The sequence below is a fragment of the Hyla sarda genome, chromosome 8 (genome assembly GCF_029499605.1).
Source record: "Hyla sarda isolate aHylSar1 chromosome 8, aHylSar1.hap1, whole genome shotgun sequence".
Taxonomy (NCBI): domain Eukaryota; kingdom Metazoa; phylum Chordata; class Amphibia; order Anura; family Hylidae; genus Hyla; species Hyla sarda.
The window spans coordinates 173,173,471-173,186,906 of NC_079196.1; the positions used below are offsets into that span (position 1 = coordinate 173,173,471).

Genomic DNA, 13,436 nt, shown 5'->3' on the forward strand with positions numbered 1-13,436 from the left:
TGCTGCTCCACGGCTGAAATGTGCAAAATAGTGTGCAACAAAATATTATATATATATATATATTTATATCTCTATATATCAGGAACAGAAAGCATCAAAGAAAAGCAAAGTCAAGTGTCCCATATAACTGACTACGTTTGGTCTGTTTCATCACATCATGTTTTGTTCACGACACCAAAAATGAGCCCTCATGAGCCCCATTTACAGAAAAATAAAGTTATAGTGTCATAAAAGGGCAATTTTAAGTATAGTTATTTATTTTTTATAATTTTTTTTACGTTTGCAGTAGTACAATAATAGACAAGCATGAAACCATAGGTATCATTTAAATTGTGCTGACCCACAGAATAAAGACATTGCATAAAAACATAACCCCAAGAAGTTGCCCTAAAAAAACCTGCCATACATTTTATGGTAAAATAAATGATGTCATTGTGAAGTACAATTGATCTTGCAAAAATAAGTGTAGCGGATAAGTGTCTGATCATGTGGGACCCCTGATCTCCTGTATGTGGCCCCGCTTTGCCGACACCTCCCCTTCAGGTATTTCTATGGGAGAGGCGGAGATGCATCCTTCGTGCCATGCGTGTCGTCGACCTCAGTGATAGGTGTCTTACACTGTAGTACTCCTTAATTTCTGCCTTATCTAAACAGACCAGGAATGCAGTGATACAGTGATATACCATGTTAGTTCATACAAGCATAAGGTTCAAAGTTATAAAATTGTCTTACAATGCCTGTTTCTGCTATGTACAGATGTTCCATTGTATCCCATAATAGGCAGCTTGACACGGATCTCCCCTATCACAAGAACAATGGTTTAAGCTGCATCACATAAGGATACAGTATGTCACTGCAAAGCTACTACAGTGTGATAAGACATTAACACCTCTGCCACTGCAAAGTAATGGGCATAATGGGAAATGTCAGAATCAGAGAGGGAGAAGGAATCAAGATGGCAGACAACCTATAAATGGAAAAATACTTAAAACAGGATATACAAGGCACACACAAGACAATCTACATTATTTTCCACATTTTTTTAAACAATGGCCTATGCTGCATTATATAGGAAAGAAAAATTCCAGAGTGCTTCTCTAAAAGCACAGAACCACAGCATATGCTATAAATGACCCATAGATGCAAGCTCCACCTCTAGGACCCACATCTGTCTCTAGAGCAAGGCTTCCTGGCTTCCTCTGGCCTGCTTGTGGCTGCTGCAGGTGGTTGGGAAGCTATGACAGCTGTTTTTGGAAGTTTGTGTATATTCAATTGTCTTTATTCGAGTTGTGTAAACAATTTAGCAGGGTTCAGCCAATCTAAGGGTCCCCTTCCTCCCTGCTGCCACATTTGTTCTTCTAATATCCCCTGTGGAATGCTGCTGGCGCTTCGGTCCTATTTGCTGCTCCCTCCTCTCTGGACTACCTTCTTCCTTCATTCATTTATGCAAAGGGCCATCGTAAATACATCTATTACTTACTGTCCTGATCGTAATATTCCATGTATTCCAACATTTGCCTGTTTTTCTTTTTTGAGTTCTGATTCCAACTGACCCCTCCTATATCGTTCTGACTCTCTTGTTGCTGACCTGGATTGCTGACAAGAACCTATCCCAACTGCCATGACCACTGGCCTGTATTTTATCTCTGCCTAATGCCTTAATACTGTTTTGACTCTCCAGTGTATAATTTGTACCACAAATTTTGCCTACCTGTCTGACCCACAGGTGCCACAATCTGATCTGCTGGGCCAGCCACTACCCACAAAACACCAGGATAATTACAGCCTCTGTATCCTGAAGCGGGATAAATAGTGAAGATCTAGAGGGTCGTTACATTCCGCTCCCAAGAATTTGCTGGTGTTACAGCAAATTCACACCTCAGATATTCCATGTTCTAGCATTCAGAACAATCCATTATGAACTATGAAGGTTGCTCCAGAAAAATGCACTCAAATATTAAAATGTAGTGTATCTGAGACCGATATATTCAATATTCTAAGATTCATGGTTATCCTTCATAGACAGTATAACATTTCCCACTGAAGCTTACAGTCATTGGGTTTTAGCCATGTATTACAATGCAACATTGAAAATCTCTTTCCAATCACATTTTGTTAAATCCTGTATATTATCAGTTCTTCTAGAAAACAACAAATCCATTCTTTGCATTATAATGTATGAGCCTGACTTAAAACATACTTTTGTAAAATACATCCACCTTTCACTGGATGGCTGGGTTCTTAGATTAAAATGACTGCTATCTGTTACGCCTTACAGAATATGAAAATGGTATAGAAAGATAAGAGCAGACATGGGTGATCCCTCACTACCATGAAAATTAAACAGCTTTTATATGTTCTTCTAGAGAAAGGAAGGTGATCAGCTACTCACCTAAACCAATGTAATAGAACATTAGAAGAAAAACTCAGGATGCACAATGACTTTTCTTTTACCATAAGAACACATGCCCAAGAATGTTAAACCATGGCCATAGTGTGGTAGCCCAGTACAGAAGTTGCACCCCTGTACCATTGCTTCCCTGTCAGGAGGACTCTATTCAGTGACTCTTGGGCCTCCTTTTTGTCTGTGTTTCCTAAGTAGTTAACTACCACCTGTGTTATCTATTGCAATGTATATAACTTGTCATATACCTTTAAGTAATGTTGCTAAGTGTTGTAACCAAGGAAGGTACCAGTGACCATGTGATCTATAGAGTGACCTATGGGACCCCTCCAGAGTTTACCCCATATAAACCCTGGGAGGAGCTAGTTCAGTCTTTTGTCTCTTGAGTGCTGAGTGCAGTGAAGTGAAGTCCAGAGAGAGTGTCTAGTGTCCTGAGGAGACCTAAAGCCTACAACGCTTCTGTGTCTACAGGAAACTGAACAATATCACACATAAGGACACTTATCCTTTGCCAAGAATTGAGGAATCGCTTACTGCTCTCGGGTCTGCTGCTTACTTCTCCACCCTGGATTTGACCAGCGGGTACTGGCAAGTGCCCATGGCCACGGAAGACCTGGAGAACACCGCCTTCGTGACACCCATGGGGTTGTTAGAGTTTAAAAGTATGCCGTTTGGGCTATGTAATGCCCCTGCTACATTCCAGCGTTTGATGGAAAGGTGCCTGGGCCATCTGAATTTGCAAAGTGTCTTATTGTACCTGGACGATGTCATCGTGTACTCCAAGTCTTACCAGGAACACCTCAGTCATCTGTCAGACGTCTTTCAAGTCCTGATCAAGCATGGGTTGAAGATCAAGCCATCAAAGTGTCACTTGCTCAAACCTCAAGTCCATTACCTGGGACACGATGTCAGTGCGGAGGGATTTGAGCCAAATCCTGAAAAGGTGTATCCTGTCAAGAACTGGCCTACCCCGCGCACGGTGAAGTATGTCAGAAGCTTTCTGGGATCAGCTTCATCCCAAACTTTGCCAAAATTGCAGAACCCGTCACAGCTCTCCTACGGAGTACGGCGAAGGAGAATTACAATGGAAGACTACCTATTGAATGGGCCGAAGAGAAAGAGACAGCGTTCCGAGCTCTTAAACGTCTGCTGACAGAACCACCCATCTTGGCGTATCCAGAATACAGTCAGCCGTTCTGGCTATATACTGATACCAGTTTTGAAGGTCTGGGAGCTGTCCTGTCCCAAGTTTAAAATGCACAAGAGAGAATGATTGCCTACACCAGTCGAAGCCTGCGAGAAGCAGAGAAGAATGATGCCAATTACAGCTTGTTCAAATTGGAGCTTCTTGCCCTGGTGTGGGCTGTGACAGAAAAATTCAAAGATTATTTGGCTGCCACGCCATTTACTGTCTACACGGATAATAACCTGTTGGCCCACCTGAACACTGCCAAGTTGGGTGCCATTGAACAGCAAGTACAGAAGCGACAAGTCAAACGTCATTGCCGATGTACTGTCTCGGATGACCCCCGGCGAGGAACCACCTGTCGAAGACGTGTGGAAAGACGTGAAGATGCCCCCATTTTTTTAAACGGTTTGTGAACCAGAATGTTATGAAAGCCCTCATGGACAGTGAACCCAGGTCCGAAAAGGGTAAAGAAGACCTGTACACCTGGAAGACTCTCCAAGATGAAAGTAGAGTTATGGGGGATCTGTTGGACTACCTTCTGGCGAAAAAGGTACCAACCCATCTACGCTGGGCCCAGTGTGACTACGAGTTGAAACATCTGTGGCACAAAGGACTGTTGTACCGAAATTCTTTGGATTCGGTCTCTAGTGATCAACTTCATCAGATTCTGGTTCCCCGAAGAGATGCGGCGATGGTCCTGAATGCATATCATGACCAGTCGGGACACTTTGGAGTCCACAAGACCGAAGCCACTGTCAGGCGAAGATTCTATTGGATTGGAATTCGGAGCGACATTGAGAAATGGCTCAGTGAATGTTCTGTCTGTAACATCACCAAGAATGTGTGCAAAGACGTCAGAGCACCCCTCCACTCCATCCAGAGTGACAGACCCAATCAGTTGGTTGTGCTAGACCATGTGAAGTTGTCTCCTACCCGGTCCGGGTATACCGCTGTGTCATGACAAGAAGAATGGCCCAGGCTATTGCCCGAGTTACTGGAGATTTACAACAATACAGTACACTGCTCCACTTGGTACACCCTTCTATTTGATGATGGGATGGCACAGTCAACTGCCTAAAGACTGGAGGTTCCGGTTACAGGCTCCAATGAACAATTCTCCACAAGCATCCCTCAAGAGGGTCTCTGACCATCAGAGAAGGATTCAAGAGGCCAAAGAGATTGTCAGTAAGAAAATGGGAGAGGCTCGACAAAGGCAACAAGATGATTACAACCGCCATGCCAAACCACTCGAAGTGAGCGACAAAGTCTGGCTACGGAAGTTGCCGAGAACAAACAAATTAGATTCCATCTGGGAGACAGAACCCTACACGGTGACAGCTATACCCTATCCCGATGTGCACAAAGTCCAGAAACCTGGGTATGAGCCACAAATTGTCCACCAAAATCGTATCAAGATCTGTCTTAAAGAAGACTTACCCGTACTCCCACCACCGCCTCCTCCAGATGTCAGACCTGCAAGGGAGTATGTTCCTGGTGAAGGGATCCATCCATCCATGGATTTACCTATGTTCTCTCCAATCAGCAAGTCTTCTTCTGTTTGCCTCAAACTGCAGGACTAATCCAACCAACGTTAGTCTTGCTAAAGTCTTGCTTTATCTCCATTGGCTCTGGCTTATACACCTGTCTCCAGAGTGCCAGCGATGGCTCCAACCTCTCCAATACAAGTGCCAGTGGTCCTTAGTTCAGCAAATCCTGAACAAATACCAGTTCCTGAATTGGCTGGAGAAGAGCCTGTTGAAGTTCCAGAGGTTCCAATGGTTCCTGTTTCTCCGGAGGTAGTGTTGTGCAGATCCCAAAGGTCTTCACAGGGACAGTTACCAGCCAGGTATAGAGAGTAAAAGTATTTTTGTATAAAAGTTGTCAGTAAATACTATACTAATGTCTAGTCAGTATAGAATAAATAATTCTAAATTCATTTCATGTACAGTCAGTGATGTACATAGCATCTTATGTATCTAAATAATCAAATGTCATATAACTAGTTAGGACTGTAGCTACCCAGTCTAATTATTTTCCTGTCCATCATGTACAGGGTGCTCTTGTGGCCAGAGTGTTCTCCTGGAGGTGTAAGTAACATGTACAGTGACAGAGCTACTGTGTATATAGGTAACATTCGTGTTGTCAAAATGGAAAAAAAATGTGTATTTACTTGTATAATGTATAATAATGTATAATGTTATGGGGAGATGTAGATATAGCCGAAGGGCCCCATTAGCACAGGCATTCGGGTAAAAAGCCTCCGGCAACCCGATCCGAACCAGATATCTGCTAAGTATGCAGATGCAAGACCAAAAAAATGTCACATGCTTATATCTCATAATCCCAGTTATTAATACCCTCACACATTGGAGCAAGTACGGACGTTAATTGCAATGCCTCATGGACTCTGCCCCAGTTCATCAGCCCTGTGGAGGACATTGACTAAAATGCCCCAGGAACTGTCTCTATTGTTGCTACCTGGCCTCAGTAGCCACTTCATGTTTGTCCACTCTCCAGGACTGGGCATCGAGGACGGCTGTTGTTAAGAGGGGGAGTTTGTTGTGGCTCAGTACAGGAGTTGCACCCCTGTACCATTGCTGCCCTGTCAGGCAGACTTTATTCAGTGACTCCTGGGCCCCCCTTTTATCTGTATTCCCTAAGTAGTTACCGTAACTACCACCTGTGTTATCTATTGTAATGCATATAACTTGTCCTATACCTTTAAGTAATGTTGCTAAGTTTTGTAACCAAGGAAGGTACCAGTGACCATGACATATATGGGACCCCTCCAGAGTCTCCCCCATATAACCCCTGGGAGGAGCTATTTCAGTCTCTTATCTCTTGAGTGCTGAGTGCAATGAAATGCAGTCAGAGAGAGTGTCTAGTGTCCTGAGGAGGCCTAAAGCCTACCACGCAGCCACACATCGACAAGTCCACTACCCCACAGGTGAACATCAAAACCTGGTAACCTACAAATGGGGTGAAGTCTGTCTAGTTAGTCTCAGTCAAGTCAGTCAAGGTTAATCTGTGTCAAGTCAGCATGGTCCTGCATCAAATGATCGAAGTCCACTGCAAGTCCCAGCGACCCCTAAGGTCTCTGAAGTCATTGGTCACCTCCGTGGGCCTTGCTAAACTGTTAAGACTGTTACACCTATCTACCTCAGTAAAGCTGTCGTTGTTCCGTAACTTGGTGTCAGAGTCATTATTTGCCCCAAGCCTAGCCCAGGATCCAGCGGTATACCTTCGGGTGGTGAAGAGATTAAACCATGCCCTGGCATTATGAATACAAAGGGTTAATGCCATCTGCCCCTAGGGTAATAACATCTACTCTCACCACAATAGACATTAGCCTTTTTAACTTAACTTAAATGGGCACTGTCAGATATAAACAAAATTATAAGCCCTACATATTAGCAAAACAATAGTTTTTCTAATACACTTCTTCAAAAAAAATCACATTTTAATAAAGTAAACAGCCTTTGAAAATCCCACCACTAGGCGTCCCCATACCTCCTGGGACACTGATTATTCCCAAAGCAGCATGAGCGTGTCCAAGGGTCATGAATGAGATGGCTGATTGACAAGGCTGCAGGAGGAACACAGCCTGCAGCAACACTGCTGTAACACAGAGTTTTACCAAACATATGCCTTCAGCTGTTGAAAGTCTCCAACTCCAAGCATGCCTGGACAGTCAAAGAATGTCTGGTTATGTTTGGAGTTGTAGTTGCAAATACTGTAGGTACACAGCTGAAGGCAACACTGCTGCAAAAAAGAGTTATCCAAACATTGCACCTCCAACTATTCCAAAACTACAAGTCCCAGCATTACAGGACTGGCAAAGGACGATACACATGAATGACAAAGGGAAAATATATAAAATGTATGCATAAAAAAACCTCTGTACTTTTAGCACTAAACCTTTGCACTAATTTAGGAAGATGTAAGTTATGCACTCACCATATTGTCTTTGGTGGTAGAGTACAAGCAATCTCCACTAATCAATGTGTGTGTGTGTGTGTGTAAAGCATAAATCCAGAGAGGAAAGGGTTACAGAGCAGGGCTGCCAGGCTCCGAAGAGCAGTGAGTTAGCAGCATGAGGGGGAGGAGTCAGGACAGTGCAGGCAAAAGAAGGACACACCGCCTGCCTTTGACAAGATGGAAAAGACATTGAGCAGCTGTAATATGCTATTTTTTAGTAAAAATATTGGTGATAGATAAATAAAAGTTATATGTACATGTCCAGGATGAGGTACTGAATAACATATAAAAGTTTTTTTTTGTTTTTTTTTGTGGGATCTGACATGGAACGCTTTAACCCCATGATTCTGCAGCCTCATGATTTACTGCCTGCATAGACTCATAACAGTGATGGGCATCCTGTTACTGGTCCACAGAAAATATCATAGAAGAACTTTATTTAAACTTATGTGTACAACCATAAGACTCAATGAGATTATTTTTTTTGACTGCATTCATGTTACCAGTAATTTAGTTATCAAAGGCACAGGGGTTGCATCAAGCTCTCTGAAAAAAGTGAGATGTTGGCACTTGCCACCATAAGGGCACCAGTATAGATCAGGTCAAAGAATTTTAGCTAAGATCCCATGATACAAATGTATACAGTCTACAAGAAATCCTCATATACAAGACAAAAATAATAGCGCTCATCATTATGAGCCCTAATTAAGCACTTACACTGTGCCCAAGCACCATGGGGGAGATTCATCAAAACCTGTCCAGAGGAAAAGTTGCTGTGTTGCCCATTACAACCAATCAGATCACTTCTTTCATTTTTAACAAGGCCTCTGCAAAATGATTTTTAACAAGGCCTCTGCAAAGCTAGCTGATTGGTTGCCATGGGCAACTGGGCAACTTTTCCTCTAGACAGGTTTGGATAAATCTCTCCCCATGTATCCTGCACTCACTGCACATTTTTTCATACACATTTTTATTGAAAGACTTGACCAAGTAATGATGGGTTAATTGCAATGGACTACTGTGTTTTCAACATGGTTTTGAGGTGCTCTCATAAGACCATAGGTGGATCAAGGCTGGGGCTTGCATATTACCGATTATTGGCAGGCTGTACCTAAACCAGCAACTTAAAACAATGGCAAGCCCAGGTGCAACCCCCATATAGCAGTAAATTGAGAACACCACTTGTGGGAGCTAAAACTTGTGTAAAGGACCCTTAAAAAGCCACTAAAGAGACTGCAGCTGGACTGAAGATGGAAGGGATGGGTTCAAATTGATAAGAAGACCTGGAAAAAACAAAAGAGACTACAAGCATGGAGGCAATATATTGCATGGTGGCAATAGTCAAATGTTCTGATTTATTATTAGAAACCCTTATGTAGTAAAAATATGTGAGTAATGATGTATACTTCAACATTGAACAGAAAAAATTATAAATCAAACTCATTTTGGATTAAAGCTCTGATCTGTGACTAGTATAGTAATTATTGCACGTGTGTCCTTGGTCTTATTGGATTACACAGCTGGTGGACAGCCCTCACAAATACTACTCTCCATGTTCCCTTGGTTCAAGGAGGGGACATGATTATAATTATAGCAAGCAGATACAATATTGAATGACATGGAGTAGTACTGAGAAAATGGTTGAATATCGTACATTCCCTCACACTTCCTTAATATGTAATCTATCATATGTTGTGCAGGGGTAGTTAGCTGCTCACACAGACTGTATTAGGTTAGGGATACACTATATCTAGTCTTTTTTATCTCTCACTACACTGTGTGTATCATAGTGATATCACTGTCTATAGGAATTAAATCTGTCACCAGTGTCACCCAACTGGCTAACCATGCAGATAATGCTGATTACAAGGGTATAGATCTTTTTTTTTTCTGTGCCCCTGTTGCAGAGATATGGATGTACATGTATATATGTAAATGAGTTGTTTGGTGCACTCCGGGTGTTCCCAAGTCCGGCACTCTCTGCCCGGCCCACTTTCTACTTCCCCAAAGCATGTAGACAGTTTATGTTGGGAGATCTTATTAACAGTGCATATGCGAAAGAGAGATCTTCCAGCACATACGCCCTTTATGCGATGTGGAAGAAGACATGACCAAGCAAGAAGTGTGGGTAGTGCACTTTGGGGCTTGGGAATGCATTGAGGGCACCAAACAACTCATTTACATATAAACATTTCCCTTACTATCTCTGAAACATGGCAAAGAAAAAAAAAAGTTAAAGCCCCTTGTAATCACACTGGTGATAGATTCCCTTTAAAGGGGTACTCCACTGGAATTTTTTTTTATTTTTTTTTAAATCAACTGGTGCCAGAAAGTTAAACAGATTTGTAAATTACTTCTATTAAAAAATCTTAATCCTTCCAGTACTTATTAGCTGATGTTATGATCCACAGGAATTTTTTTTCTTTTTGAATTTCCTTTCTGCCTGACCACAGTGCTCTCTGCTGACACCTCTGTCCATTTTAGGAACTGTCCAGAGCAGGAGAGGTTTTCTATGGTGATTTGCTCCTACGCTGGACAGTTCCTAAAATGGACAGAGGTGTCAGCAGAGAGCACTGTGGTCAGGCAGAAAGGAAATTCAAAAAGAAAACAACTTCCTGTGGATAATACGGCAGCTGATAACTACCCAAAGGACAGCAGAAAACTAGACAGGCTTCATTATTAAAATGATATGTGACTCACTCTAAAACTCTGCATGTAAGCACAGTTATATCACTGGCTGGGAACAGGTCTCCAAGTCATTAGGGTGGTCTTTGGGATGGTCCTCAATGGTTTCTCCCCACCATGCTAGTCTTGATTTATAGATCCCTCCTAATGTGTGTACAGGGAGAGTTCTACCAATGAAGGTGTTATAGTGTTTCAGAGTTAAAGGGGAATTCCAGGAAAAAACTTTTTTATATATATCAACTGGCTCCAGAAAGTTAAACAAATTTGTAAATTACTTCTATTAAAAAATCTTAATCCTTTCAGTACTTATGAGCTTCTGAAGTTAAGGTTGTTCCTTTCTGTCTAAGTGCTCTCTGGTGACACCTGTCTCGGGAAATGCCCAGTTTAGAAGAGGTTTGCTATGGGGATTTGCTTCTAAACTGGGCATTTAACTTCAGAATCTTATAAGTACTGAAGGGATTAAGATTTTTTAATAGAAGTAATTTACAAATCTGTTTAACTTTCTGGAGCCAGTTGATATATATAAAAAAGGTTTTTCCCTGGAATACCCCTTTAATCATATCTCATTGTGATACAGGGGTCTATCCCAGCTAATACCAACATGAAACTGAGGATGGGTTCCCGTGTAAGGTTTTTACTAATACATACAATATGTATAGGGGAAACCCTAGCCTTAAAGGGGTACTGCTCAGCGTTTGGAACAAGGGGGTGGGGCGTGACATCACGAGGAGGTGGGGCTATGACATCACATGCTCCCGGAGCTGGCTCCAGCGTTTGGAACAGTTTGTTCCAAATGCTGAGCAGCGGAGTACCCCTTTAAAACATTGATGTCATTTGAAAAAACTTTTGACATATCGTCAACACAAGTGAAAAGTTTCGATCGCACCAGGTCTCAGTCCTGTGACCAGCTGTGATTGCTAGCTATAAGCCTCTTTACTCCCTGTCTGTCCGTCTATCAAATCCAACTCTTTCACTGTATTAGTCTATGGAGTAAAAAAGACGGAATAGGCAGCTATCAAAGATTTTCCAAATGCCAGTAACTCTTTAAAAAAAAAGAAAGTCTGAGGATTTTACAAAACAATGTATTAACAACTGTCTGGTATAATGTGCACAACGGTCACGTTAACACAAAAGGTTGTCGCTGTTTCCACCCCTTCTTTTCTTAAAAAAGTTGGTGGTCTTAGTGATTGAGAATGATGTCTCTATATATTTACTATAATTTACGCCAGAAGCTGTGTAAATTGCAGTGAATATTTAGGCCAGCTTATAGCGTGTACACTTCTGTGCATGGACAGCCCCAAATTTATTACGAGACTCCTCTTAATAAATTTGTTGCATCTTATTCCAGTGTTGTTATGTTGAGACTGACATATGAAGAGCCAATCTTAAGAAAATTTCCCCTGGTGTTTTCCAAACTGTTTAGAACTTTCTTAAGTTTCTATAAACACAAAACATGCTTCCTAACAGATCCCACCACTGTCCATGAGATTAACTTTTTGTCTCAAGTTGCATAAAAGGATCGGTATTGTACTTTCTGTAATATACTGCAGATGAATCTCGTGCCTGATGGAGAAATTAATGGGGTACAAAGACAGTTTTATTTATTTTTTAAATAGTTTTGATGGCTCCAGCGTTTGGAACAGTTTGTTCCAAATGCTGAGCAGCGGAGTACCCCTTTAAAACATTGATGTCATTTGAAAAAACTTTTGACATATCGTCAACACAAGTGAAAAGTTTCGATCGCACCAGGTCTCAGTCCTGTGACCAGCTGTGATTGCTAGCTATAAGCCTCTTTACTCCCTGTCTGTCCGTCTATCAAATCCAACTCTTTCACTGTATTAGTCTATGGAGTAAAAAAGACGGAATAGGCAGCTATCAAAGATTTTCCAAATGCCAGTAACTCTTTAAAAAAAAAGAAAGTCTGAGGATTTTACAAAACAATGTATTAACAACTGTCTGGTATAATGTGCACAACGGTCACGTTAACACAAAAGGTTGTCGCTGTTTCCACCCCTTCTTTTCTTAAAAAAGTTGGTGGTCTTAGTGATTGAGAATGATGTCTCTATATATTTACTATAATTTACGCCAGAAGCTGTGTAAATTGCAGTGAATATTTAGGCCAGCTTATAGCGTGTACACTTCTGTGCATGGACAGCCCCAAATTTATTACGAGACTCCTCTTAATAAATTTGTTGCATCTTATTCCAGTGTTGTTATGTTGAGACTGACATATGAAGAGCCAATCTTAAGAAAATTTCCCCTGGTGTTTTCCAAACTGTTTAGAACTTTCTTAAGTTTCTATAAACACAAAACATGCTTCCTAACAGATCCCACCACTGTCCATGAGATTAACTTTTTGTCTCAAGTTGCATAAAAGGATCGGTATTGTACTTTCTGTAATATACTGCAGATGAATCTCGTGCCTGATGGAGAAATTAATGGGGTACAAAGTCTACTCTACTGGTATCAATGGCGTGCCAGCTGAAGTAGGCAGTAATTCCCACCTGACTGTTTTAAGCCTATGGCTACATGGTGACATATAGTTGCCTGTGAGTTGGAGCGCCATTACAGTCACTGTAGCACACCTTAAAGGGGTACTCCGGTGGAAAACTTTTTTTTTTTAAATCAACTGATGTCAGAAAGTTAAACAGATTTGTAAATTATTAAAAGAGACGTGGAGCTCACACTAGGGAACACGAGGTTAACTGATTTCCTTCACTCAATGGATAGGGAAAAAAATAGAAAAATGTAAAAAGATCAGGCCTCAGTGTTCCACTTACAAATGAGTGTGTAATGGATATCTGGTGATAATTAATTCATATAAAGCCAGTTAGTATTCAAAATTATATAATCTTTATTACACAGTTCTAAAAATATCTCTAGAAGTCTGCCTGCCGCAGGGCCCTTGCGGTGTGTAGGCTCGCTTCAGAGAATAAATAAAATAAACAGTAAAAATTAAGACCATATAGTCATATTAATTACAATGTATATGAAATAATCCTGTGATGATCCTGCAGCAGAAAAAATAATGATATACGCTGTAATAAAAATTGTCCTGTAACAAAGGGTAATGTAGCAAAAAAAAATGTATAGCAAAAAATTACCTATAAAAGATTTTTTTGTAGAAATATCCTGCAAAACAAAGTCCAGATCTTTTAAAAAGAAATAGAATATTAGTAA

The 13,436-nt window shown here is 41.2% G+C and overlaps 1 protein-coding gene across 3 annotated transcripts in view; it reads right to left on the reverse strand.

Moving 5' to 3' along the window:
- Positions 1–13,436, reverse strand: part of DNAH3 (dynein axonemal heavy chain 3) — a 536,740-nt gene that overhangs the window by 388,849 nt on the left and 134,455 nt on the right. The window lies entirely within an intron of this gene.